The sequence below is a fragment of the Lepisma saccharinum genome, chromosome 1 (genome assembly GCF_977018435.1).
Source record: "Lepisma saccharinum chromosome 1, izLepSacc3.1, whole genome shotgun sequence".
Classification (NCBI taxonomy): domain Eukaryota; kingdom Metazoa; phylum Arthropoda; class Insecta; order Zygentoma; family Lepismatidae; genus Lepisma; species Lepisma saccharinum.
Genome location: NC_139229.1, coordinates 38876972 through 38904485, shown reverse-complemented (window position 1 = coordinate 38904485; position 27514 = coordinate 38876972). Strand labels below are relative to the sequence as shown.

The 27514-nt window shown below is 39.4% G+C and overlaps 1 protein-coding gene across 1 annotated transcript in view; it reads left to right on the top strand.

Annotated features, from left to right (window-relative positions):
- The first annotated feature begins 2399 nt into the window (after nt 1-2399).
- Nucleotides 2400-27514, top strand: part of LOC145994745 (atrial natriuretic peptide-converting enzyme) — a 119158-nt gene continuing 94043 nt past the window's right edge. Inside the window, exon 1 of the mRNA XM_083130967.1 lies at nt 2400-2725. The gene's annotated coding sequence lies outside the window, so the exon portion shown is untranslated. The remainder of the gene's footprint in view (nt 2726-27514) is intronic.

The following is a 27514-nucleotide window of genomic DNA, read 5'->3' as shown; positions in this document are numbered from 1 at the left end:
AGCTTACATGCATGTTTAAGATTTTTTCAACAGTTACTACAAAACAGTGAATGTAACTTTGAGTAGGCATACCAATATTGAAACCAAATACGTTATGGCAGTTAATAATGAGCTTCCGTGTAGTTAAATCGTTCGATTCCCTGTGGGATTCCCCAAAATTTCGGTGTTGACCGAACATCATGAGAACAGGGAGCTACTTGAAAAGAATAGCGTTCCGATCTCGAAAGCCAAAAAACAGCTGCGATATACCCAGACCAGGACGCGTCATCTAACGACTCTGAAGGCTAGAGTTCAGGTTGTGTAATAGCCCTTGTACACTTGCATTGGATGCTGCCTATGCATTATATTATTTCTGCAACTCATAATACAATTTCTGTTCTTCAGAGATTTTTGATTGACTACACTTTATGAACAGATACGTTAATGAGGACTGGACCTACAGTTTAATGTGGAATCCCAACTACTCTGCAGGGCCTCCCCGATGGCGTAGTGGTAACGTTGTCGCCTTGTAATCAAGTGGTCCCGGGTTCGATACCCGGTGGAGGTACATGGCTCAGTGGTTCGGACCCCACTTTAAAACTGTAGGTCCAGTCCCGATTAGCCTTCCTGTGCATAAAAGTGGACTTAAAACAACAAATCAATCAATCAACCAACCACTGTGCAATGTGCCCTCACCGGATTATTTTCTCGTGTCATTCATAAGTAATGAATAGGTATCAATCAGCCATGTATCTCGAAATACATTTCGGGAGGAGGATTCCGAACCAAGCGTCTCAGAAATAACAATAATTATTATTATTCTTAAATTTAAATATATTATAATATTAATTAAATATGTAAATTGTTTAATAACCTATTGTTATTATTATTTCATGAATAGATACAAAGACGGTTTAAGAATGGAGACATAATAGTACTTATTTATTATCTAGTTTACGTGTAGTTAAGATCGTCACAATTTGAATTACATCAACTGCACTGACAGACAAGGAAATTTATATCAAATAGATATGTATCAAACTGAATATTTATTGAATAAGAAAAGAGATTGTTTGTCCAGTTGACGAAAAGTAAAGTTCCTGATTAATATTTTCTGCATATTTGTCCTTCAAGGCTACATGATCCAAATACAATCCTTGCCTTCTTACAAGTTCGGTGAAAATCAATAGCTACCGATTCTACAATATATTTTCATTATTAAATTTTACTACTTGGTAAGTCTTTCGGGGGAGAACTCCCAGCCCCCCCCCCTAGATACGTCCGTGGTATCAATTGCTTAACGGAAGCATGGGCGTCCGGAAGGGGCGACAAGGGGGGCCGTGCCCCCCCCTGGAAAATGAAAGTCAATCAAAAAATATGGATTCACACATATAATTTCATTTTAGCCACAATAATATGTGTTAATTATTGCATGAACACCATAAATTCAAATTTAAGCAATGTTTTTTTAGGGAACAACACTATTTTGGGGGAAAATTTGCCTTCGTTTGCCCCCCCTGGAAAAAAATACCTTCCTTGCCCCTCCCTGGAAAAAATTCTGCGGACGTCCATGAACGGAAGATGAGTTTTTTCTTCTGAAACATCGTAGCATATTACATAATCAGTGGCGTACCAAGGTAGGTGAGCTGATGAAATAACCTCCTTTTGGCAGTTTGCTTGCAACAAAATGGCAGACGCATGAAAATCTTTCAAAATTATAGGTATACTACTGTTAACGATGTGGATATCTAATACAACAATAAATTAATTGTGTGTGTTCAAAGGATAAGAGAAATTCTTGGGTGTTCTCCAAATCTTTTTCAACACTTCCCCCCCGAATCTTCTATTATGGTAATTAGTGGTTCATAAAGTCCGATTTTCAGGATGGTCAAGATTTATGGGGAGGGTATGTGTCATTTTGCGTCTCTAATACACTTCTTTGTACTCACTGGACAGCGCGAGGTTAAATTGTCCAAATTAACCTAGAAATACAGAAAATCAAGGTAAAAGTCCACGAGAATACAAACAAGAAAAGAAGACACAAGAACAGAGAACCGAGAACAAAAAAATAAAACTTTCTTCATTCTTGTTTGTTTCATCTCGCTAATATTCACTTACGAAGAACAAGGATATCAAGAAACCTATATTAGCCTACTTCTGAAATTGAAACGTAACGAGATCTACCGCTCAATTCGTTGTTGCTTGAATTCTCGAATTAAACTTTCTTTCTGTTGTGTACACACGTCTTTTTTTTTTTTTTACTTATGAACTTCTTTGGTCGCTCTCTCAAGTTAGCCCGTGGTTCGTTGGTCTTTTCTTGCTCAGCCGACCCACATCCATCCGAGTACGAACGCGTCCTTATTTTTCAGCAGAGCATGACTTGCTTACCCTCCATCCTCCAGCCAGTCTTGTGCGGGACACACGAGCGAACGCAGTGTCGGTCGGGTCTCTTTTCAGTGCTGTGGTGAAAGGTCAAGCTGAGTACCGCGTATCGCTGTTCTCTTGTTCACTCAAGATTGGCGCTGCACTGTGAAATTTGACAGCAATCTGTATCTGCTGGCTAAATAACGATTAACAGGCGAAGCCAAAACACGCCAGATTTTTGTGTCGTGCTGCTTAATTTATCTAAAAGAGACACGAACTTACATTTACTGTGCCATATTTACATAATGTGCATTGGTTATTAGTGTTACGAGTGGTGTTTTTACTGTACAATATTTCAGGGATTGTGTTGAAGGCTCACGTGGTAAGTAATTATTTTATTTGTTTACATTGAAAGTCGCTTTATATTAGTTTGTGAACTATTATTTTCCAGTTTTTACTAAAGAAATAAAAAATTCCGCGAATGCATGAACTACGTATATGTACAGTGGGATCCATGCGTATTACCCTGCAAATTGTCCATGACTATTTTCATTAATTTTTCTCTTACATCCTATGTGTTTTTAAGTGATGGATTCTTATGTGTGCTGGTTCAGAAGTTGTCAACAGCTTGTTTTGAGTTTTCTTTTAATTCTCGAAGCTCTTATTGGATCAAATAAGATGTACGAACATGATGATGGACAATTTGCGCGGTAATACTCATGGATCCCACTGTACCTGTCATTGCGTAGGCAAATTTATGTTTAAACAATTTGTCAGCATCTACTGAAATGTAGTTTTGCTTTTGGTCTACAATTGTAAAGGTGCTGGTGCAGTAACTTGCTAGGTTATTTGTCTCCTCCGCCACCTCCAATTATAAAAGACAGGAGAAAGAGAAGTGACAGTAAAAAATGGAAGGTGAATATAAAAGAATAAGGGTGAACATGGTGAAACATTGTAACAACATATTAATAACAATTATGTTATAACGACTTTATTATCTTTATTATTTGGGATGACGTAAGATCTAACTACATAGTTCTTACTTTGATGTTGAGTAATATACTGTGTCTTCTATCATCAATCATGATTCACATGAAATGTTGGAAGGTTTAAATCTCGATATCACTATTCATATCTATGTACATTCAGTGGAGTCAGCTTTGGATTTTACCTGAAAAATTCACTTTGTTTTACACAATTCAAAGTTGGGATAATTGAAACAAATCGTTGACAATGAAATATTCTGTAAACACATCAAATGAATTAAAATTATATTGCGCATTCTGTATATACGTGACAGTGTTCTTATCTGTACAGTGGGATGAATAAGTATTACCACGCAAATTGTTTATTCCTATTTCTCCCTTTTATTTCACGTGTATTGAAGAATAAAATTGTCCTGATGATGTCCTCAGGTTTTTAACGGCTTGCTTAACATTTTATTTCATTTAAATTTTCATCCTCACAGTGAGTAAAACAAAATGAATGAACGTGAAAATCAGGCCAGTAGCCAGAGTTTTATTTCGGGGGGGGGCTTTTCCTTATCAGCAGCCGCTATCTAAGGGCGAAAAGTGTGGGGGGCAGAACCTCTGAAGATTAAAATTATTTAAATTAGATATTTGTAGGATTTCTGGGGGGTCTTCAGCCCCCCCCCCTAGCTTCGTGCCTGGTGACAATGCACAATTTGGCTGGTAATAATTATGCATACCACTTTTCAAGATTCCTAAAGGTAACAGAGCGATTCTGGATGTAAAAGAAAGCTTTATTAGGCGAGTGAATTATACCTTGAACACCTTGATTGATTTGTGGGATAAATTGAACGGCGTAAAATTATTATCTTCCCGGATACACAGCTTATTAAGTCTGCAATTAACCGAAGCAAACACGAGAGGAAGATACAACAATCTTTCCTTCCCAGCAAAAAAAACAACAACAAAAAAACATATCGTGTACATTCATAAATGCGACCTTTTAATTTTTTACACAAGGATAAAAAAAGGGTACAGTCCAACCGCTATTCTGTTTTTGATCTGAGATTTTAATTGTTCTTCGTAAAAGTGGAAAATCTCTAATCTCGTTTTCAAAGCACGTTTAAATATTATGCACAAAAAATGAACCGATGTCAAAAACATCCTTGCTTTAAATAATAGATTATTTTAATAAATCAATTGTTACGACCAGTCTCGTGTTTAGTACGTTGTATTTTTACGATTTGCGTACATGGAAAGCTCAACTTGTGGTTGGTGGTTACAGTCGGCAATGAGACCAGGATTTTCGTAAGTGCTGTATTTTACCTTTCCTCGCGTATGCATTTTAAAAATAAACTATCTACGCAAATAACCCACTAGTTACAGTAATGGATCCGCTTCTTGTATCTTCAATTTACAAACTCATCTGGCAGTGTTTCAATTGTTTTATTTTTCTAATAGTTCTGTAAGCAATGCAACGTTGTTGTTATCTACAGAACAACTTGTCCTCTCTCAAGTGGCATTTTACTACATCTCCGTTTTAACTTTCATGTAGGGATTTTAGTTAAGGGGAATTTTCCTCACCTTTGAAGGGTGCAAAATGTCAAAGTGTGTTAATGCACCCGAAATTTTTAACTCCATTCATTCATTCAATCCTAACAATGGTTCCGTAAGAGTATTAAATATTACAACAATTATACACACACGTGGTAAAACTTTACTGTTGTTGTTACTATTATTATATTCATGAGCTTCCGTAGAAGGGTATTGCCCCCCCCCCCCTCCAGGAAATGAATGTCAGCCAAGAATCATATTTCACTAGTTCATTTCACTCGTAAGAAGTTCTGTTAATTATTATTAGGGACCAGTGGCGGCGATTAGGGGGAGGGGGGGCAATTGCCACCCCCCCACTTTTTGCCGCTTTTGCCCCCGCACTAAACCTTATCAACGAGGGAAACAAAACTGGTTTTGCCCCCCCCCCCCAGTTTTAGAACCTTGCCCCCCTCCTAGTTTTGGAACCCAATCGCCGTCACTGTTAGGGACTGATAACTACAAGTAAGGCTGGTATGGATTGTTGCAGGCATGGGAAAACTTCGAAATGACGCAGTTTTTTTTGGTGGTGGGGGAGGGGGTTGTTTGCCTCACTGAAAAGAATATTGACAACATCAATTTTGTACCAAAGACCTGACCGCGCATTGTAGTGTGCGTACGGACACACACACACAGTGGCGTGCCCGGGAGGAAAGTTGGTGGGTATCATAGCCCCCTATTTCTCGGAGTTTTCCATGTAAACAGAACATCGAATTCAAGAAAAAAGGCAACACGTTGGCCGGACTGACTGCAGAAGTCACATTCAACTGTATCCTTCCCTACGTATCTTCTTCATCATTGTCCCGAGAGGATCGAGTGAGAGTCCTTGTGATAAAGCTTACCACATGAAATTAACGCCGTTTTACATGACAGTAAAACTATACTGCTGCAAGGTGAACGTTTTTACTACATTTTATTGCATGCTTTCAACGGACCGAACCTTTCTTCTTTTCTTCCCAAGGGGAAACATAATAGACCCTGACTCTTTTAATGAAAAGAAAGAGAAAAAACTTCAAACGAGTGCTCTATGTGCAATTTGTTTTCATGCTCATAGGCGTACCTCAGCAGAGGCATGGGGGGCATTTGTCCATTTGCTGGTTTATTCAAATTTACATGTTCAGGGCAATTTTTTTAACCTTCTTGAACCTGAGATTCACGTTCTGCCCCCTTTCCCACCACAAAGTTGCGCTGCTGCTCATGTTCATGTAGAAATCGTTCCTAACCCAGCCATTTAATTTGATTTGCTTTATTTTACTTCGTTTTTCCGCCACTTTAGGCTAATCATGAAGATGAGGATGAGTTATGAAATGATGACATTGATGAAGGGACACTCAAGAAGAACACCCAGGCCGGGACTCGAACCCGGAACCCCTGACGTCGTAGCGCGCTGTAATAAGCACTCCACCACGGAGGACTGTTTCCATTCATTTAGTGTTGGTTTGGCTGAATACTTGTTGGTTTATTGTTGCTTCATACTACCACTATACAACAAAACTTCTTTGTTGAAAAGCCGGCGCCCATGACGGAGTGGTTAGCACATTGCGCTACGACGCAAGGGGTCCCGTGTTCGAATCCCAACCTGGACATGGATGTTTGTGAGTGTGTATCAATTTCATCATATCATCTCTCATCCCCATCTTCGCAAATTAGCCAAAAGTGACACAACAGGCGAAGTAAAATAAAGGAAATCAATCAATCAATTCTTTGTTGAAAATATTCTAATTGAATGAATTGCAATTCGGAGACCCTCAAAACTTTCCCTTTTCCTTGTGTCGACATTTCTAAGTGTGATTCATTTGGTTCAGTGGCGGTGATGGGGGGCAGTTGCCTACCCACTTTTCGCCACTTATGCCCCCTCAGTTTTGGCACCTTGTCCTCCGGTTTTTTGAACCCAATCGCCGCCACTGATTTGGTTATATTTCTTCGCTTTTCTACCACTTTTGGCTAATCGCGACCATGGGAATAAATGCTGATAAGATCAGATGGATGAAGGGGGCAATCACATAAGGGTCTCCTCGATGGGTAGTGGCGAAGTCACCTTGCAATCAAGGAGTCGCTAAGTCGATACCCGGTTTAGGCACATAATGGTTCGGATTCAACTTAAGGCTGTATGTCCAGTCCCAATTTCCCTATCTGTGCATCAAGTGGACTTAAAAACAAAAACTCGAACAAACAAACTCATATGAACGACACAACACAAACCCTACAGATGACTATACTGGCTATGGGTCCAGGCACCAGAACCGCGTTAACCTGAAAAATGCAGTCCAAGTGCACTACTTGGTAGAAAGGTTGTCAAAAGTTGTATAATCTAATACCATAAGAACATCCAGAATTTTCTAAAAGCAGGCCCCCGTGGCGGAGTGGTTAGCATATCGCGCTACGACGCCAGGGGTCCAGAGTTCGAGTCTCGGCCTGGGCATGGATGTTTCTGAGTGTGTATTCATCAATTTCATCACATCATCACTCATCCCCATCTTCGCAATTTGCCAAAAGTGGCACAAAAAGCGAAGTAAAATAAAGGAAATCAATCATTCAAAATCAAGAATTTCTAAAGGGAGTGTTTCGGATCCTACTTTTAATTGTAGGTGTATATGTATATAAATAATATATATATATATATATATATACACACACACACACACACACACAGTGGCGGTTATTTGGGGGGACCTGGGGGCAGTTGCCCCCGACTTTTTTTTGCCACTTTTGCCCTCGTACCATACCCTCTTAATGTTGGTCTACCAAGAGCAAAATAACTGTTCTTGCCCCCTCGCCGATACTGGTCAGAAGTATTGTATTCGGATAGTTCTGTGTTTTTTTGCAAATTAAAAATGTTTTCAAAATTTCCTTTATTTTCTTCAGAACCAATGAACAGCCACTATAATTCTATATTTACCAAATAATATATTTGTAAATTAAATTACACGCATTAGCAATAATTATTACAATAAAGGATTCTAAATTAGAGTTAACCGAAAAAAATGGGGCAGAGACATTTTCACCTGGTAGCCAGTGGCGGCGATTGGGTGCCAAAACTGGGGGGGCAAGGACAATTTACTTTCTCTTAGCAGACAAGTTTGAGTTTTGTTTTAGGTTCACTTTTATGCACAGATAGACCAATTGGGACTGGACCTACAGTTTAAAGTGGGATCCGAATCACTATATGCCTCCACCGGGTCTGGGTAGACAAGACTTAGCATTAAGAGTCCATAATGCAGAAGCCCCTCCAATCACCGCCACTACTGGTAGCTTTGCATCTATGGTTGTAAAACTAAAAGTACCCAATATCGCAGACTGCAGACTTCTGGAGACTGCCTGTCTATACAACAAACGCATTCATTTATGCAAGAACAAAATTCAATTTTTTACAAGTTTGAAAAATCGTCGATATTATTTTCGTAGCTTTTTAAAGGTTCACATTTAAAAATTTCATGGCTTGAGGGGGGCCCATGACGCCAGTTACCCCTCCCATGGCTACGGGCTTGACACATTTTACCATTCAACCTCATCTTCACCATTGCTAAACAGAAAAGGCTATTTTATATGTAATTATAAAGCACATTACATCATAGGGAGATTTCTTTTTATTTTATTTCTTTCTTTAACAGTTAAGTTGATTCAAAATTTCATTTCTTTTCAAAAACACTCGTAAAGAGTTCGTTTCGCAAGTTTCTTCACACGTTTGAACCTTCCTTCCCCTGAGAGGAAATATTGCATGTATGAAGCATCCGATGAGATTTCAGTTTCATGGGAAATTTTAGAATGCACGAAGAAACAGAATAAATCACATGAAAAGTAGCGCTACAGATGTCATTGCCACTGTTTTATATTCACTGAATCCTCCACAGTACACAATGCGTAAAGGTTTCTCAAAGTTTTTGAAAAGGGTACGCATGTCCCCTCCAAAAATATGCAAAATGTATTATGTGTATGTAAGATATTGCCGTCTTATACAGCATTTTCCCCTCAATGACTCAAACTTAACGACCAGTGGCGCAGGAACGTTTTTGATTTGGGGGTACAAATATACATAAGCATGGACCATTCCATATTAGAACAAGTCACATATAGGGCCTCCCCGATGGCGTAGTGGTAACGTCGTCGCCTTGTAATCAAGGGGTCCCGGGTTTGATACCTGGTGGAGGCACATAGTGGTTTGGATCCCATTGTAGGTGCAGTCCCGATTACCATATCTGTGCATAAAGTGAATTTAAAACACCAACTCAATCAATAAATCAAGAAACAAGCCACATAGCTCTCAATCTTTGAAATAAAATTTGCATAACCTTGTATTGTCAAGAAAAGCAATAGTTACGAAATATGGTAGGCGTGTGACGAAGAAACGTATTCTTTCTTAGATTAGGTAAGTTATTTGTTGAAAGTAGACCTACTATTACTTTATATTTGAAATACTGTAATTAGCTATAATGTTCAGTGATATAGCTTTCTTCCCAAAAATGTGTACAATGTGTCTTATACGCCGGCAAATACGGTATGTCTATTTTCAATATAGTTTTAAACATGTTTTAGAAACAATTCCGGAACAGATATAGATCTAATCCTTATTCCATTCTTTTGCACCCATTTTAGACAGTTTTTACATCCTTATAAGGTTACCGAGAACACAGATCACGTGAGGTAGCTAATACAATGTAGTATAATAGATTCACTGTGGTTTGAATTTTCTTGGATAGGTAAAATTAAACTTTTTTGCGTTTAACTATTGAAAACAAGAATCTTTGAATGGCAACATTTTGCAGTTTGATTGATTTGGTTTATTATACTCCACTTTTCTGCCACTTTCGGCCAAACGCGAAGATGAGAATGATTGATGGTATGATGAAATTGATGAAGGGGTACTCACAAAGAACACCCTGGATTCGAACCTGAGAATCCTGCCGTTACAGCATGTTGTGCTAACCAATCCGCCACTCAGGTCGGGACATTTGGCAGCTGTCAAATAATTTGACGAAGAGGGTACAGAGGGTACAATTCAGATCAAATAATTTAGGGCGGTATTGTGTGCTCCCAAATTTGAAGTGGTACGATGTACCCTCATTCAAAACCCACTCCCAAGTTGGTAAGGCGCCGATGACAGCAACTATAACAATGGGCATTGTTGAAGTGATAGAATCTCTCCACGTTAATAATTTCACATTCCATGTTAAAACCTCATGTTCTTCAAAGTCCCTTGCGTGTACAATTTTAACTTCACGTTGCGCTTCGGGAACATGCATTAATAAAACAACAAGGCTTCTGCGTCAGATATGTACAAGCAGCCAACTTTTTAAAGACCTGGCCACTCGTCATGAGTCATAATTCGGCGATTTGCGTCCTAATTTCATTATAGCGGTTTCCGTCACACTTCTCCGATTTATGTGGAGGCGAAATAAAACCCTTTGCCGTTTCTTTCAGAGTCCTCTGGTTATATTGTCAATAGCTTACCAGCATGCAAATGCCATCAAGGGCCTTGCTCTAGTTGCAAGAAATAATGGCCTACCATACGGATCAGGGCAAGCCTCTATGAACTGTACTTCATTCTTGTTGTCTCGTACAACAGTAAGTATCAGTGTAAGTTTGCGGCCAAGAAAGACATTTATTAATAATTCAGTGGTATAAAACACAAGGTACTTGTAAAGTAATTTGCTCTGGCCAGTCTGATATTAATTTTTATATTTATTAATATCAAGTTGTACATATTAATAAAATGGTTATTTTTGTACGTATTGGTTCAATAATGATATAATTTCAATTACTGGAGGTAACGTATTAAAATTACACAAGTTTTGACGCCCCACATAGATGCGAGAATAGTTGCAAACAAACGTCCTATGAGCTACGAGTGTCGAACTTGACATTTGGTTTCGCAGCTAGAACTACGAGTATTTCTGGTTTCTAGTGTTTGAGATAGGTACAAGTAACCATGCCTGCTTGTTGGTTGGTTGACTTATTGTTTTAAGTCCACTTTATGCACAGTAAGGCTAATCGGGACTGGAGCTACAGTTTAAAGTGGGATCCGAACCACTATATGCCTCCATCGGGTATCGAACCCGGGACTCCTTGATTACAAGGTGACGACGCTGCCACTGCGCAATCCGGAAGGTCACAAGTAAACATGACATCACCATAATTTTTTGTAGGGGAGGATCAGACCTTTGATAAGTCTTGAATAGTACAATATTAGCATGGTTATGATTGTTACTATACAATAATAGCATTTAGAAACTAATAAAACAAAACTTTTCCCACATTTATTATTATTATTATTATTATTACTATTGCTATTGTATCGTCATGGAGAGACTCGATCCACCAGATGAGTTAATATCTGACACAACTGGTTTTCATTTTTTATAAACATTTCATAGTTAGTGTACTGAAATGTATATTTACTTTATTTTGTTATTAACTTTTGCATACCTCGTTCAAGAAAAGTCTTGAAAAGTTGGGGGAAAATTGTAGTAGGTCTAATTAGCTTATGTTGTGTGAAACTCACGAAACATTCTAATTTCTGGAAGTTTGAAAACAGTGAAACTATTTATTCTTTGGATTACCTGGTTCCTGCCTTTTACACATAACTCTTTTCGCTCTACCGAAGTTTTTAATTTGGTTATTCTGTTGCAATACTAACTAGCTGAACTTTCGTTATGTTTTTAATAACAAAATCTCTCGGACAAACCTCTGTTCATATGTGTTTCTGCATGAGTTCCAGTCTCTTTACATTTAAATATGTGCAGAAGTGTCAGAAGTTCCCCCTTCGCCACGTCACAGATAAAAAAAAATAATGCTTTCACTGCTCTGCAGAAACGCATGGACTTTTGTGTCGAGCTTTTTCCCAAAGAAGGTCAACTGGGGCAGGTGAAGGGAATCTAACGGGTTTCTGTTCGATGGAGGAGGAAGGGTGTGAGGAACCACCGCCATGGAAGAGGCAGGTGTTCAACTACCTCCAGAAAACACCGTTTGGTCTGAAAACCACAAAATACACAACAGGTTCCCACTGCAACAATACGAATCTCATTTCGTCATCGTACGTTATTTAAGGTGGCTCTTATAGAAGAGACATTGACAATAACAAGCTCACTCATCAAATGAGTAAGAAAATGCATTTATAATATGATCTATCAGGGTTAGGGCGTGAAGACTACCTTCTCTCGACACTTCAGATTAGAATACTCTCCTTTTCCATTTTCAAATGTTAAACGCTTCAGACAATGTTTGTAACGCGACTTTTAAAAAACTAGTTAAGCCCGTTCATACCGAATGTTAATAATTTTGAACCTGATGATTTTCTTTCATATGAACAAATTATATAATACAACACTGGCAAACATTCCATAATTTTGTCTAGCATAGTGTTGTACAAATGTACTTACATTTGCTCTAAGTTATTACTGTCATCTAGCGACAAAACTGGAAACTAAGGAACAGTAGTAAACAGATCTGAGAGGGTTAGAATCATTTTTTTAAAAATTGGAAGCTGTTCATGTGTTTCTTTTATCAACCTAACAAAATAGTATTCCTCTTCGTTTGATGATTGCCGACCTCCGTGGCAGAGTGGTTAGCACAGGACGCTTCGACGCCAGGACTCCTGGGTTCGAATCCCGGCCTGAGCATGGATGTCCTTTCATCAATTGCATTATATCGTCACTCATCCTCATCTTCGCGATTAGCTAAAAGTGACAGAAAAGCGAAGTAAAATAAGCAAATCAATCAATCGTTTGATGATTTATTAACATTGTTATTGTGTAATATAAAAGTGGTATTCGTTTCAAAAGACAGACTTTTACCTGGTAAATTCAAAGCCTATCTAACGACGATCTCTGGTCCGATCAAATACCAACCTCTCTCCCAGTGTCGTCGCTAGAGACTTTCCTTTGGGTAGGCTAAAGGAAAATAGTTCCAGTTTCGATCTCGGATGGAGGCATATTGCACAGCAACCCACTGGCGCCGTCGTCGAATTTTCAACCCTGAAGGAGCGAAAGTAACGCAGCTTAGCAAGTAATCCTGCCCCTGCGTTGCCACAATGTGCGACTTTCTTCAACACATCTTCCTCACCTTTATTCAATGCCAAGTATTGGTATCGCCATGAAAGGGAAAACCATACACAGCGAGAAGCAAGGACGTAATACTGTCATTGTTGAAGTTTTTGACAAGCATTATCTACGTCTCTGCTTTCGCTGTGTATGTACCCATTTAGCATTTTGACCTTTCGCATCTAATATCCTTCGTGTCTACTGTTAGATTGACCTGACCCGGAAACAAAAGACAACGTAAAAATACACGGTAGCAACTGAAAAAAAAGTATGCGTAAACGAAGTCACGCGTTAGGCCTAAACGCTGTTGCTCTGCATACAATGAGACATGGCATTGTTGCACCGGAGGTGATTGCAATGAGGAAGTGTATTTCAGTCTTCTAAAAAGTGTCCCTCATGCGTAAGAAGTTTATTATGCAGGGCCTATAACCTGCCGTTACATGTCGTTTCCTCTTTCCGTTTTTATTGCCATACGGAATCTCACATTAAGCTTTAGTTATTCATTAACAGCAACTTTTAAGCAGACACAGGGTATCAAAATGCAATGTATGATGTTGAAAAATTGCAGTGTCAAACTGCTGTGTGATAGCTGTCATGGATTTGGTTGGGCTTGGGTCACATCTTCAAATAAAGATGTATACTTATTCACATTGTTATTATCACGTGGTGCAAGCAAGAATTTCTTACAATTCTCCGAGTGTTAGTGACAGGGAAAAGGATCTTTATCTTTATTAACATGTAATATTAATTCGACATTATCATAGCCGTATCTTGGCGGGGCACTTGCCCCCCCCAAAAAAAATTTCAAGTTTGTTAAAATTTACAAGTTAATTATACTTGTTATACTCCTGGAACCTGAGAGGCAATGCAATAAAGAGTAATTTTCATAATTTGGACCATTCCATGTCAAATCAACAAGTTCCCCAACCTTTCATTTTTTTCATTTTTTTGAAATTTGGCATACTGGAAGCGCCACCTGAGGTAGGATAATATGAAAAGTTGCAGATCCATATCTTTTGCATTTCCGAAATTACAGTGTCCCTGTGCGATTTTGACCATTTTGTTTTCTTGTTAACTTTAAATTGCAATATTTCGGCAATCAGGCCACATATAAAAGTGATTCAGAAGACGTTGGAAAGGTCTTGAAGGATTCTTTCACACGAGAAATAGCCTATGTCAGGGTAAAAAAATAATATTGGTAGCCATTTTCTCAAAGACGGGCCTTTAACAGTTATTTAGCAAAATAGACAGAAAACTTTTTGATTCTGCCCCCTCCCCCATAAAGTCGATTCTGCCCCCAAAAGTTAAGTCCCAAGCTACAGACACGGATATTATCGATTGTCTAGTGCTTTTATTGGTTCACCGAAGTTCGAAAGTACACCTCTTTTCACGTCTTTGGTGAACCAATTTCGTTTTGACGCTGTGGGGATCGAACCGAAGACAAAGTTGTGATTTTGCTACAGCTTCAAATTTGGTGCACTAACGAACCACTCCACGGTGGATTATTTGTGGACCAATTAACACAATGAATTTTGGTTTCTTTGAAGTGGTCGTGTCTCATTTTCCCAAATGATGCATTTTTAGTGCATCACACGGAAGAGCAGGTGCTAAAAGTACTCTTTGCACCGTTTACACGTTCTGGAGCGGTGTCACGTGGTGCGTGCTAACTTAACAAATGAACGTTTAAAGCAGCAGACAGGCATTTGTTCAATTTTCTGAACTTGAACACCGCTATTCGTCTAACCAGCCTGACACCGGGATATACCTGCACTACACCCCGAGTAGAGTTCGGATTTTTATGACCTAAAAACTTCTGTAATATGCATGCATTTATGCCCTTAAAATTAGCAAAATATGACCTTAAAAACTGAAAATATCACGAATAGGATAGCCAATATGTAAAATTTAAAATGACTGACATTTAAAAAATATATGAAACACAATTTACAAAATAAAATTCGGCCATCGGTACTGAAAAACTTTTCACCGAATTCTCTCACAAAACTTTTTAATTTCACACTCTCTGGGCACTTCACATTCGGCATCTTCAAATTATAGCAACGTACGCGTTACCTGCAAAATTCGTTCCCCTACTTTCTGGAGCAAAGATGGTCTCTGGATGCACTGCGAAGTATAAGCTTCAAACTCTAAACGACAGGATTCCTTTCTACCCTTCCTTGGCACTGATACGCTCCGTCACTGAAAATAACGTACACTTCCAATCCAATGCTGTCTGGTTGCCGTGTATACAGTGTGGCTCAATAAGTCACTTAACACCCCCAGTACAAGGCCACTGCGGCATGGGACGTGAAAATGGCGATGACCAATCGTTATCAGGCCAAGGGGGAACCACATTGACATCACCCGCATGGTCGGCAGCCATCTTGATGTCCGCCATCTTGAATTCAACTTCAGAAATTTAAATGGGAAGGGGGTCGTGCGACATATCAAAATGGGCTAGAATTTCACCAGGAAAACAACTGTGACATTTGTTTTCACCTAACTTTAATTGTTGCAGAGTTAACAATACCACAAAGTTATAACACATGCTCAATATGACGTCCCTCTTGCGCAACACACACGTGTAATCGTCTCTCCCATGACCTTACCACATTCTGAAGAACCCCAGGAGTTATTGCAGTACAGGCATCCACAATGCGTGTGCGCAAGTGGGCCAGATCCCTGATTTTCCTGATACACCATGGCTTTCAGGTGTCCCCAGAGGTAAATGTCCAATGGTGTCAGGTCAGGTGAGCGTGCAGGCCATTCCACAGTCCCTCGGCGACCAATCCAGTGGTGAGGGAATTGTTGATCCAGGTACTGACGGACTATCATCCCATAGTGCGGTGGAGCACCATCTTGCTGGAACCATTCAGGATAGCTCCCATCCTCGGACAGTAAGGATGGTAAGATCTGCTCCCGTAGCAGAAGCAAGTAGCCCTCTGCATTTAAGTTGCCCTCAATGAAAAATGGACCAACAAGTCGGGAACCCCAAGTACCACACCACACCATTAGCTTCCCGCCTCCCGTCACCTTGCTGGAATCTGTCCAATGTGGATTTTCGGGTGACCAGTACCGCAGATTTTGCTTATTCACCTCTCCCGACACATAAAAATTAGCCTCATCACTGAACAGAATCTTGCTACCGACGGCAGGGTCACGTTGCAGTTGTGCTATAGCCCACTCACAAAACTGCAAACGCCTGTCTGGATCGTCCTCACTAAGGTGCTGCTGCAGCTGTATCTTATACGGATGCCAGTGGTGGTCACGTACAATCCTTTGAATTGAACCCCTGCTGACACCGCTTTCCAGCGCCAGTCTCCGTGTGCTACGGGTTGGGGACTTTGCAAATGATGCCAACACCGCTACAGCAGTACCCTCATCCGTGGCTGTTTTCGGACGTCCATGTCGCGGCTTGTCATCCACAGATCCAGTATCTTCGAACTTTGCCAGCAACTGGCTGACGGCCAAATGTGACACCGGTTGTCTTGCAGGATTGGGGTTATTGAAGTCTGCGGCAATGTCACGCGTACTTCTCTCCTCTGACATCAATATGATGGCAATCCGTTCCTCACGTGTTAGTGGCATTTTCGTTCAGATCAGTGAAAAAGGAAATATGCTACTCTTGACACGATCAATTCACATCATCACTCTTTTAAACTTTTATGTAAAGACAAAACACAATCGTAATTCCCAAGCCAACCAATACTACAAGATATGTACATACCGGTAAGTCAATATCCGGACATTTTCAGTGATTGGTCTAACAATAAATACCACATAATCACATACTAACGATTATTTGAACAATAAACATTTAAGCAAAAAGGAAAGGACGTGTCACTCTCCCATGCGGAAATCGCCCTTAAATTTAAAGTTAGGTGAAAACAAATGTCACAGTTGTTTTCCTGGTGAAATTCTAGCCCATTTTGATATGTCGCACGACCCCCTTCCCATTTAAATTTCTGAAGTTGAATTCAAGATGGCGGATATCAAGATGGCTGCCGACCATGCGGGTGACGTCAGTGTGGTTCCCTCTTGGCCTGATAACGATTGGTCATCGCCATTTTCACGTTCCATGCCGCAGTGACCTTGTACTGGGGGTGTTAAGTGACTTATTGAGCCATAACTTTGTGGTATTGTTAACTCTGCAACAATTAAAGTTAGGTGAAAACAAATGTCACAGTTGTTTTCCTGGTGAAATTCTAGCCCATTTTGATATGTCGCACGACCCCCTTCCCATTTAAATGTCTGAAGTTAAATTCAAGATGGCGGACATCAAGATGGCTGCCTACCATGCGGGTGACGTCAATGTGGTTCCCCCTTGGCCTGATAACGATTGGTCATCGCCATTTTCACGTCCCATGCCGCAGTGGCGTTGTACTGGGGGTGTTAAGTGACTTATTTAGCCACCCTGTAGAAGGGGAGGGGAGGGGCAGAACAGCTAACGATAAGGAATGAACAATAGCCTAATAATCTTTAAGCCGATTGCGGACAGCGAAAAGAACGATTGGAAAACAATTTCAGTTTATTTTATAAATCACGTCCAGGAGAAATACACAGTTGGTTATTTTCCAACCAAGGTATAAAACAAACTGAAAAAAAAATCCGCCGTTTAGATAAGCTTGCGAAACAAGTCAGGAATTTCTTTTTAAACGCTGGAAGTATGTTGAACATAAAAATATGCTTTTATTCCACACTTTTGGGCCATAATATGCCCTAAACCGAAAATATAGTAGAAATATGCATTTATATGACCAATAAAAACAGTGTTATTGATTTCAAAACACCAAGAAACGTGCTTAAACTAACTTAACAAACAGAGAATCAGCCCCTGGGAAAATATCATATGTCATAAAAATCCGAGCCCTATTTATTAGGCACCATAGTGCATCATTAGCAGTTCATGCACTTTAATATGTTACTGAAGTCAATTGACACGTTTTGAGTTGTGTGCGCATGCATGAATATTTCATGTTTTCTTTATTGTCAACAAGCCCTAAATTTCATTCTGCACCCCTTCAGCATCCATAGATAATTCTGGTGCCGCTCTTGCTTGTCAAAGCGTTAACTGAAATTAATGTATAGTTTTGCATATAAAAGGATCCTTCTTGAGAAGTGCAATGAGATGGCATTCTGCTACAAAAATGTTACACAATCTCTCCTCCAAGAAACAAGCTGATAGCAGGAATTGAGTTTGTTGCAGTAGACAGTAGGAATGAGAAAGCAAATACAGCAAGTTCTGGTACTTCATGGTGTACTACAAGGAACGGTAGGAAACAGGCAATGTACAGTTACTAATGAACCCTGCAATGAGGAAAGGCGACTCTGCATTGTACTCGTAAGAGAACACCGTCTTTGGGGGGGAGGGGGGGAAACGTCATGTTTATGAGCTAAGAGTACTGAGCGTGAAAAGATTTATGTGGGAGTCTTCATCTTTTGAAGTGGCAAAAGGTTTCCCAGGCTGTTAACAGCATCAAACGTAACTCACACGCACAAGAGTTGTTCCTCCATGATTTAACCCAGGACAAGGTCTCACGGTTGCAAAGGCAAGGGGAAAAGCACAGCGCCGAGGAAGGAATGGGGTGTCATTTGTCTTGCCTTATCACTAACCAACAATTCGTTTACGTTGCTCAAGACAGCGTTGCTACAACACCTCTTAACTCATTGTTTACACTGTTTGTAATCTTGCTTGTGAAATATTAGATTGCGACAATGTTCAGTGATAGGATGTGAAATGATCTCAAGACACATCTTTCACCATTGCTTGGCAGGGCCTTCTGGATGGATACCTGTCCGCATTTCTGACAATCCGGAAAATAAGTTTATATTGAATTATTTTAAACGTCAGCACATAGGCTACTTGGGCCTATCGTGTAATATGGGGTGGGGTCCCTTAACTAAAACAAAAGAAAAACTAGAAAATAGTATGTCCGGTACTAACTAACTAATTCTCTAGCCTTCTCAAACCCAAAGGTTCGACTACAGCAACAAAGGCCTTCCATCTGTCCCTATCTTGAGCAAGATCTATATACTCTATTCCATCCCTACCAATTTCCTCTAGGTCCATCTCAACGTTATCCCTCCATCCTCGTCTTGGCCTTCCTACAGGTCTCTTACCATCAGGTTTCCCAACAAGAATCCTGTAAACTCCTCTTTCCTCTCCCATTCGTGCCACATGGTCTGCCCATCTAAGTCTTCTTGATTTAATCATTCTAATAATATCTGGACATGAATACAAATTATGTACTTCTATGTAACCTTCTCCACTCACCTGTCTCCTCATCCCTTTTAGGTGCAAATATTTTCCTAACGATCTTATTTTCAAATACTCTCAATTTATGTTCCCCTTTCAATGTAAGGGACCAAGTTTCGCATCCATATAATAATACAGACAAAATTACTGTTTTGTATATTTTAACTTTTAGTTTCTTAGATATTAAACGAGAAGACAAAGGTTTATGAAGAGAAAAGTAACATGCATTTCCTGTATTAAGCCTGATTTTTATTTCCTCTTTAATATCATTTTAATTTGTTAGTATTATTCCTAAGTACTTGAATTTGGAAATTGGTTCAAACGAGTTGTTATCAATAATTAGATTTTGATTATTACCTAACACTTGGTTTCGGCCTGTAAGCATATATTTAGTTTTCTCTTTGCTAACTTCCAAACCTATCTCTTTAGCTGCTTTCAAGAATATTTTACCATTACTCTTAATTGTATTTATATCATCCCCTAATAAGTCTACATCATATGCATATGCTAACAACTGAGTCACACCGTTTAATTTTAGTTCTTCGTTAGTTTCTTTTACCTTCCCAACAGCATATTCTAAGGAAAATTAAAGAGCAATGGAGATAATGCATCTCCTTGCTTTGACCCATCATGAATTGTAAATTTGTCAACCATATTAATACCCACACGAATTTTACTTTCTGTTTCACTGGGCATATTTTTATCATTTTAACAAGCTTCTTAGGTATTCCAAACTCGACTAATATATTATATAATTTATCTCTTTTGACTGAATCATATGTTTTCTTGAAATCAATGAATAGCTGATGGACACCTTCATTATATTCCCACTTTTTCTCAAGTGTCTGTCTGATGAGAAAAATTTGATCTGTAGAGTTGATCTGTTACGTTTAAATCCACATTGATAATCACATATAATTTCATTAACATATGGGGTTAGTCTTGTTGAAAGAATGTTAGATAATATTTTATATGTTGTTGAGAGTAGAGAAATTCCACGGTAATTATTGCAGTTCATTTTATCACCTTTCTTAAACACAGGAACAATTATGGATTCTTTCCACTGTTGAGGGATTTCTTCTTTATTCCATATTAAACAACTTAATTTATGAATTTAACATATTAATGAATTTCCACCATATTTAATTAACTCAGCTGGTATTAAATCAATGCCAGGTGCTTTGTTATTCTTTAGCCTCTTAATAGAATCTTTAACTTCAGTCAAGTTAGGTTCTGGAACTAAAGGTTCTGCTGTGTGTACTTCTTTTACTTCTGATTTATCTCCTACATGAACATTTAAAAGGTCATTAAAGTAGTTCTTCCATCTATTTAGAATATCGCTTGGGTCAGCTGGAAAATCACCGTCTTTATCTTTTATCAAGTTTACTTTAGGTTGCCACCCCTTTCTAAATTCATTTACACCTTTATATAAATCTCTGATATTTTTGTTTTTGCTATTTGTTTCAATTTCGTTAATTTTACTTTTCAAGCAATCTCTTTTTTTACTTCTCAACGTGCGGTTAACATCTCGCTTTATTCTATTATAATTGCTTAGATTTGTATCATCAGAGTTATTTAACCACCTAAGTCTATCCTGATTTCTTATTTCTGTTAGATTATAACATTCGTTATCAACCATAGCTTACTTTTTCTTGGTTTATGGTATCCTATACATTCTTTAGCTGCTGATTCTATTGCATTACGTAGGTGCTCCCAATTCTTATTTACGTCTGTTTCATTTATATTTTCATTATCATTTAAATCCTGCAAAATATCGAATCTATTTGACACTTTAATTTGGTAATCTTTCTTAATTCTTCCATCAGCAAATTTACCTGTATTAAATTTTATAACTTTTAGATTTTGTTGCTTATGATTTATCACTGCAAGTCTTTCTCTTAATATAGCAATTACTAAATAATGGTCACTGACACAGTCAGCACCTCTATGTGAACGAACGTCAATTATACTAGTATGCCTTCTCTTATGAGAATATGATCTATCTGATTATGAGTTTTACCATCTGGAGAAGACCAGGTACATTTATGGATATCTTTATGTTTAAAAGTGGTACTGTTCACAATTAAATTCTTTGAGGTTGCAAAAGTAATTAATCTTATACCATTATCATTACTTAATTCGTGAAGACTTTCTTTACCAATCGTGAGTTTAAATGTCTCTTCTTTACAGATGTGTGCATTACAGTCACCTAACAGAATTTTCATATCATACTGGGAAAATTTATCAAAGACCTGTTCTAACTCGGCATAAAATTCATCTTTAGTATTATCATCTTTATCTTCCGTTGGTGCATGTATGTTTATGTATGTCCGGTACAAACTCCCTCAATCAATTTCTAAAACTAATATTGTGTTAGAATCATTAAACATTTAAGATAATGTTGCAAGCTATGGGTGTCGGGAGGGAGAGTTGAGGGGGTCCATCGACCCTCACCCCCCCCCCCCCCCCACGATTTGAATCGTTCAGTACAAGTTGAAAAACCAAAGTAAAAAATACGTACGTTAGATCGAAAGAAATGAGTGTAAAATACAGGATGTTTTCGTAATTTACCATTTAACCCAGTTAAAAAAATAAATTTTTCAAAATTCCAAAAATTATAGTTTTCATGACTAAAATACTTTAAAGCTTTTTCTTGAACTATGTATAAGTTAATAGAAAAAGAGAAGAACTATCCATTTCAGCACACTAACTGTACGAAATATTTTTTTTTAAAAAAATGATAAATAGTTGTATTGTCATCTAGTGGATCGAGTAGAGAAGTCTCCACAACGATATAATAACAATACATTTTTAATAAAATTGTTTTATTATTTCTAGTTTTATCTACACTCAGCGGCAATAAATATGGGACGTCTAGATCCTGAAATACGCGCTTCCTTGCAGGGCGTTATGTGTGTTGCCTAACTCTACGGCGGTGGTAGAAGTTGGCATCGAAAATTTGCTATTAACCTACACTTATCGTCATGCAGTTATGCAACACACATAACACCTTGCAGGGAAGCGATTATTTTAAGATCTATTGTCACATTTTTACTGCCGGTGATTGATAGGTTGATTGATTCACTTTATTTTACTTCGCTTTTTGTGTCACTTTTGGCTAATTTGCGAAGATGGGGATGAGTGATGATATGATGAAATTGGTGAATGAACACTAACAAACGTCCATGTCCAGGTCGGGATTCGAACCCGGGACCCATGGCGTCGTAGCGCGATGTGCTAATCACTCCGACACGGGGGCCGGCTTTTGCCGTTGACTGTACATAATCATAACCGCGATAATAGTTATTATTATTGTTATTTCTGCTGACAAGACAAGACCCCGACAAGAATTTCTGGCGCGGCGTCCATGTTGCAAGCTGTATTGTTTTGAGGGGATACATACGGCCCCTACTTTGTCTCATCACATCCAAGACGGGTAAAGGAGCTAATTTATCATGTCCGGGGGGCTCCCCGATGGCGCAATGGTAGCGTCACCCCCTTGTAATCAAGGGGTCCCGGGTTCGATTCCCGGTGGAGGCACATAGTGGTTCGGATCACACTTTAAACTGTAGGTCCAGTCCTGATTAGCCTTACTGTGCATAAAATGGACTTAAAACACCAAATCAATCCAATGATCATGTCCGAATCCAACCTTCGAACTTCGAGTTGATAACTTGACCAAGCGCAATGCTGTTGTACCGCTTCCTAAGATCCGTATCTGTAATCTCCCCTATCGAAGCAAGATATCTTGATTTACCACTCTGTAATGCGCAACTTGAGGAGCAATACCCGTCGTCACGCCCGAAGTAAACGATTCACCTAGATTCGAGCGAAAGACGGTGTGGCGACTTGTTCTGTTTCCGCTGCAGCAGGTGCGACGGCAACGCCACCAGAGCGGGTTTCACTCCCCACGTAATGAGGAAATCCTTCACCGCATACAGGATGCATTCTTCCTTGCTCTCTTTAACTCTAGTTTTCGAATTAGAATCCCAGCACACGGCAAGAAACACAAGTAACAATTGCGTAAGGGAAAAGAAAGTGCATAGATAGCACACTATAAACATCGGAATATGATAAGTTGATGCTCCCGGGTTCGAATCCAGGTTAATACGTGGATGTTTGCGTTTGTCCGAAATATTTAAAATAGACAATTGAGTAAAAACTGATACATGTGAAAAATTGAGAGAGAGAGAATGAAGAGGAAAATTAAAAATAAAAATGTGCGCTAAGTGGTCCACTTTTGACTACTCCACCGAATTTCACCGGATTCGTGTCCTGGAGGGGATGGGTATTCTTTGTGAGTTTCACTTAATCAATTTAATCTAATCATCACTCATCATCATCGTCGCGATTGGTCAAGTGATAAAAAACGACGTACAAGGAATTACAAACGATGCATTTTTTTTTTAAAAAAAAGAAGCGCACTGTGTATATTGGAAATTCGACTGTCATTACTGGCTACAGATGTATTTGGTTACTGGAAATGTGAGGTGGCGTAGTAGTAACGTTGTCGCCTTCTAATCAAGGGGTTCTGGGTTCGATACTCGATGGAGGCAAATATAGTGATTCGGATCCTTTTTTCTAAATTGTAGGTCCAGTGCCGATTAGCCTTGCTGTACATAAAGTGGACTTAAAAACTCCAACTCAATCAATTAAGACAGCGACAAGCAACAGGTGGTTTGACACGGAAATAACTAGCAACAAGCGACAAGGGTCTTTCAGTCTGTAAGTAAGCATTCATTCACAGCGTCACGATGGACGCCATTGAGAAAACGGTCCAGTCCAATCGACACGCAAGCTACCGTGCGTCCATTTCGATCTGCAGCCGAGAGATCGGGAGAAGCGTGGCGGGCGGCGCTGGCGGAGATGCCGACATTTGCGGCCTGAAATGCCCGCTTATTTTTATGGACATATGCAGACATTTATATAAATATTGCAAAACGAGCACTAACCTGTGTTATAAGAGTATGGTTTTAATTTTAGTAGCTTAGTGGCTGTATGTGCTGATGATTTTGACACTCCCATCTCCTGTGAAATACGGCGTAGAGGTTTGTTTGGATAACTTTCTAACGCTGCCCCAATTTCATCGAGTTCATCGAGGAAGCTCACGAAAACCATTGACTTTTAATGGTTTCGTCGGCAGCGTAATCTTGATACAGTGTTGCACATTCGAAACCTCCAAACGATCCCCATCGACACAAAACTCTTTCAAGGATATAAACTTAAGCAGGACGTTGCTGGTCAAAACTATGATTAAAATGTTTTATTATCTGTGACTCTTATCGTCACTTCTAAAGCGTATTTTTTTGTGTATATAATTGCAGAACTTGGATGAATTACAGATGATGAATTATAACCCAGGTTAGTGATCGTTTTGCAATATTTATATAAATGTCTGGATATGTCCGTAAAAATAAGCGAGCATTACAGGCCGCAAATGTCGGCATCTCCGCCAGCGCCGCCCGCCACGCTTCTCCCGATCTCTCGGCTGCAGATCGATATGGACGCACGGTACAAGCGATATGGGCAGCTTGTAGTGTCGCTCCGGTTCGAAAGGTTGTATTTACTTCTGGTGGCTTGTTTACAAGCGGTACGTGTCACTTTTCGCATGTTGCTTCGGCCTGGAAGCCCTATTTCTCAACACTCCAGATCCAAATTTTGAATTTGTTGTTCTACCCGATATGTTATCAACAGGCAAACTTTCATACCGATCTGTCAAGCGACACGTATTACTAATGCAGTAATCAATGCAACATTTCGAACCAAAGCAACACGACAAGCTGCACATGTCGATTATGGCTTGCGTGTCGCTCTGACTTGGCTGTTTTCTCAAACCATGCGTCGCCTAGGTCTGTTCGCGCATAAGCAGTGGATGTTTTGCTTTACACTGAAGTGGTCCGTGTCGCTTGTCACTTCGGCGTGAAATACCCGTGTCGCTTTTCGCTTCGGTCTGATATCTCCCTTAAAGTACTCTCTACCCCCCCCCCACCAGGCTGCCAGGAGGATTTTTCTCAGGGGGGCAACAGCGCTTAAAGTTGGGGAAAGGTGGGGGTGTTGCTTTCCCGAGTTAAGATAATTCTCATAAAACATCGCCAGCACAATGATAATTTGCATAGGTATTAATGTGCTGCTTTTCACAACACCCCTCGTCCATGTTTTCACCTACAATTTCAAAATTTAAATTATATGAAAACTTTCCAGATATCTCGGGGAGAACGGGCAAATGCCCCCTGCCCCCCTCCCCTCATTTTGACGTCGCCACTGTATTGTGTGATGCATCTGCCACGTGATACACCGTTGCAGATTCACAGGAAACGGCGGAAGTACACTTAATTACTTCAAAACAAAGATTAATTTTTGTTTGCACGGATGTACGTACATCTGCGCGTGGCAAAGTAGGTCGAGGGCACCCAGTTGATTTCAATTAGTGGATAAACTTGTCTTCGCTAAGTTGTCCAGCTGGGAGAGAAAGAAAGAAGATAAGGCAGATGCTCCTGTGACCTGAAAGTCCTTCACTTTCCCGGATGGGGTGCCCCCTTCCACTTTTCTCTAAAAAGTAGTGCATCGCTTCTCTCAAGTACCGCAATGAAGTCAGATTTTCAGAATCAAATATCCAATTTTGAAATAAATAAGATGCATCTTTTTTCTTATTTTTCTGCAAGAAATCGTCGCTCAGCTAAGAAATATTTTATTTACTATTTATTATGTATATAATAATTTCCCTTTTAGTTACAAAAATATCGGGGTCTCCCCGACGGCGTAGTGATGACGTCTTGTGATCAAGGGGTCACGGGTTCGATCGCTGGTGGTTGAACGTTTCGGTTCCCATTAGCCTATCTGTGCATAAGATGATCTTAAAGCAAATGTTGTTTGCTTGTTCAGTTACAAAAATATAAGATTTCTTATTGAGCTGTGACAGTATCCATTTTACTACAAAACACTATAATTACCTGTTTTTGAAATAAAATTTCCTACTTTGAAATATAATTTTCTATTTTTGGAGTAACATTTCCCATTCGAATCCCGGCCTGATCTTTGGGTGTACTTTGTGAGTGTCCGTTCATCAATTTCAACTTATCATCACTCATCCTCATCGCCGCGATTAGCCAAAAGTTGAAGAATAGCGACGCTAAATAACTAATCAAAATCAGTACAGAAAATGTTTCCTTTGAAGAGAGTACAGATTTCCTTTTCGGAAATAAAATTTGACAACTCTAAATTAAAATTCCAATTTTGAGCAAAATGTCTTCCGTTTTCAACTCAAAAATTCCAAACTTGATACAAAATTATTCCATTTCGAAATAAAATTTCCCTCAAGATACTGAAAAAAGGTAGTCTTTATTATTTAATCAAACACTTTACAGTTTACATGAAACGTTTCAATCCTATGTCAGGGTCTTCTTCAGGCTAAGGTCTCAACTAAAATGTTCTAGAGACGTTTTAGATATTAGTTCGGTTCTTAGCCTGAGAAAGATCCGGATATAGAGTTGAAATGTTACGTGTAAAATGTTTTATTATATAATGAAAACTCCCTTGGTCATCATTTTTAGCGTTTTTTTCTACCATGGAAAGATGCCTTAGTGCTAGAATTTCCCATTTCCGGATTAAAAATATAAGATTACAATTCGCATTATTTTCACTTTTGCCTGATATTTCCTGCCATCTATATGTATTGGGGCCAAGCAGAGATTTAAGGTCTTGTTGTTTTTGCAGCGAAAAGTCAACCAGGTATATATTTATATATCCTGGGAATCACGGCAAATTCTGCGTGTGAGCAACATTCCCAGTCGATCTGTGTCAATCGTGAAGAGAGCCTCTTGGAAAATATGGAAAGGCTCGGGGCAAAATATACCATTAGGCTTTCCACCGGAAATTAAACACGGCAGAGAAATTTCGCTGCTGTGGCCCTAATGCGAGGACCTAATGACCCTTGGGAAACGGTGGATCATTTATTCCCGCTAAGGAGGCTGTTTCCACTTGGTTTTGTTTCTGTGTCGAGAGGTGTGTAGATGTGTCCTGTACCCCTGAAATCTTCAAGACTTACAGGTTGATTCGTTTGGGTATAGGGATTCTTGTAAATGTGCTGCGACATGGACGATAGCTCGAAAAATACTATTTCTTCATATTTTTACATGTACCTCAGTCGTTATGGCGTCTGACTACCATGCGAGAGACCCGGGTTCGATCGCCGGCGGGGGAGAACCGGGATTTTTCCCACCTGGTCAAGCTGCTCCGGCGCTCACCCAGTGTCGAATAAAGTGGGTACCTGGAGGTAACTCTGGTGGGTAAAGGCGACCATGGGCGTGGTGCTGATCACATCA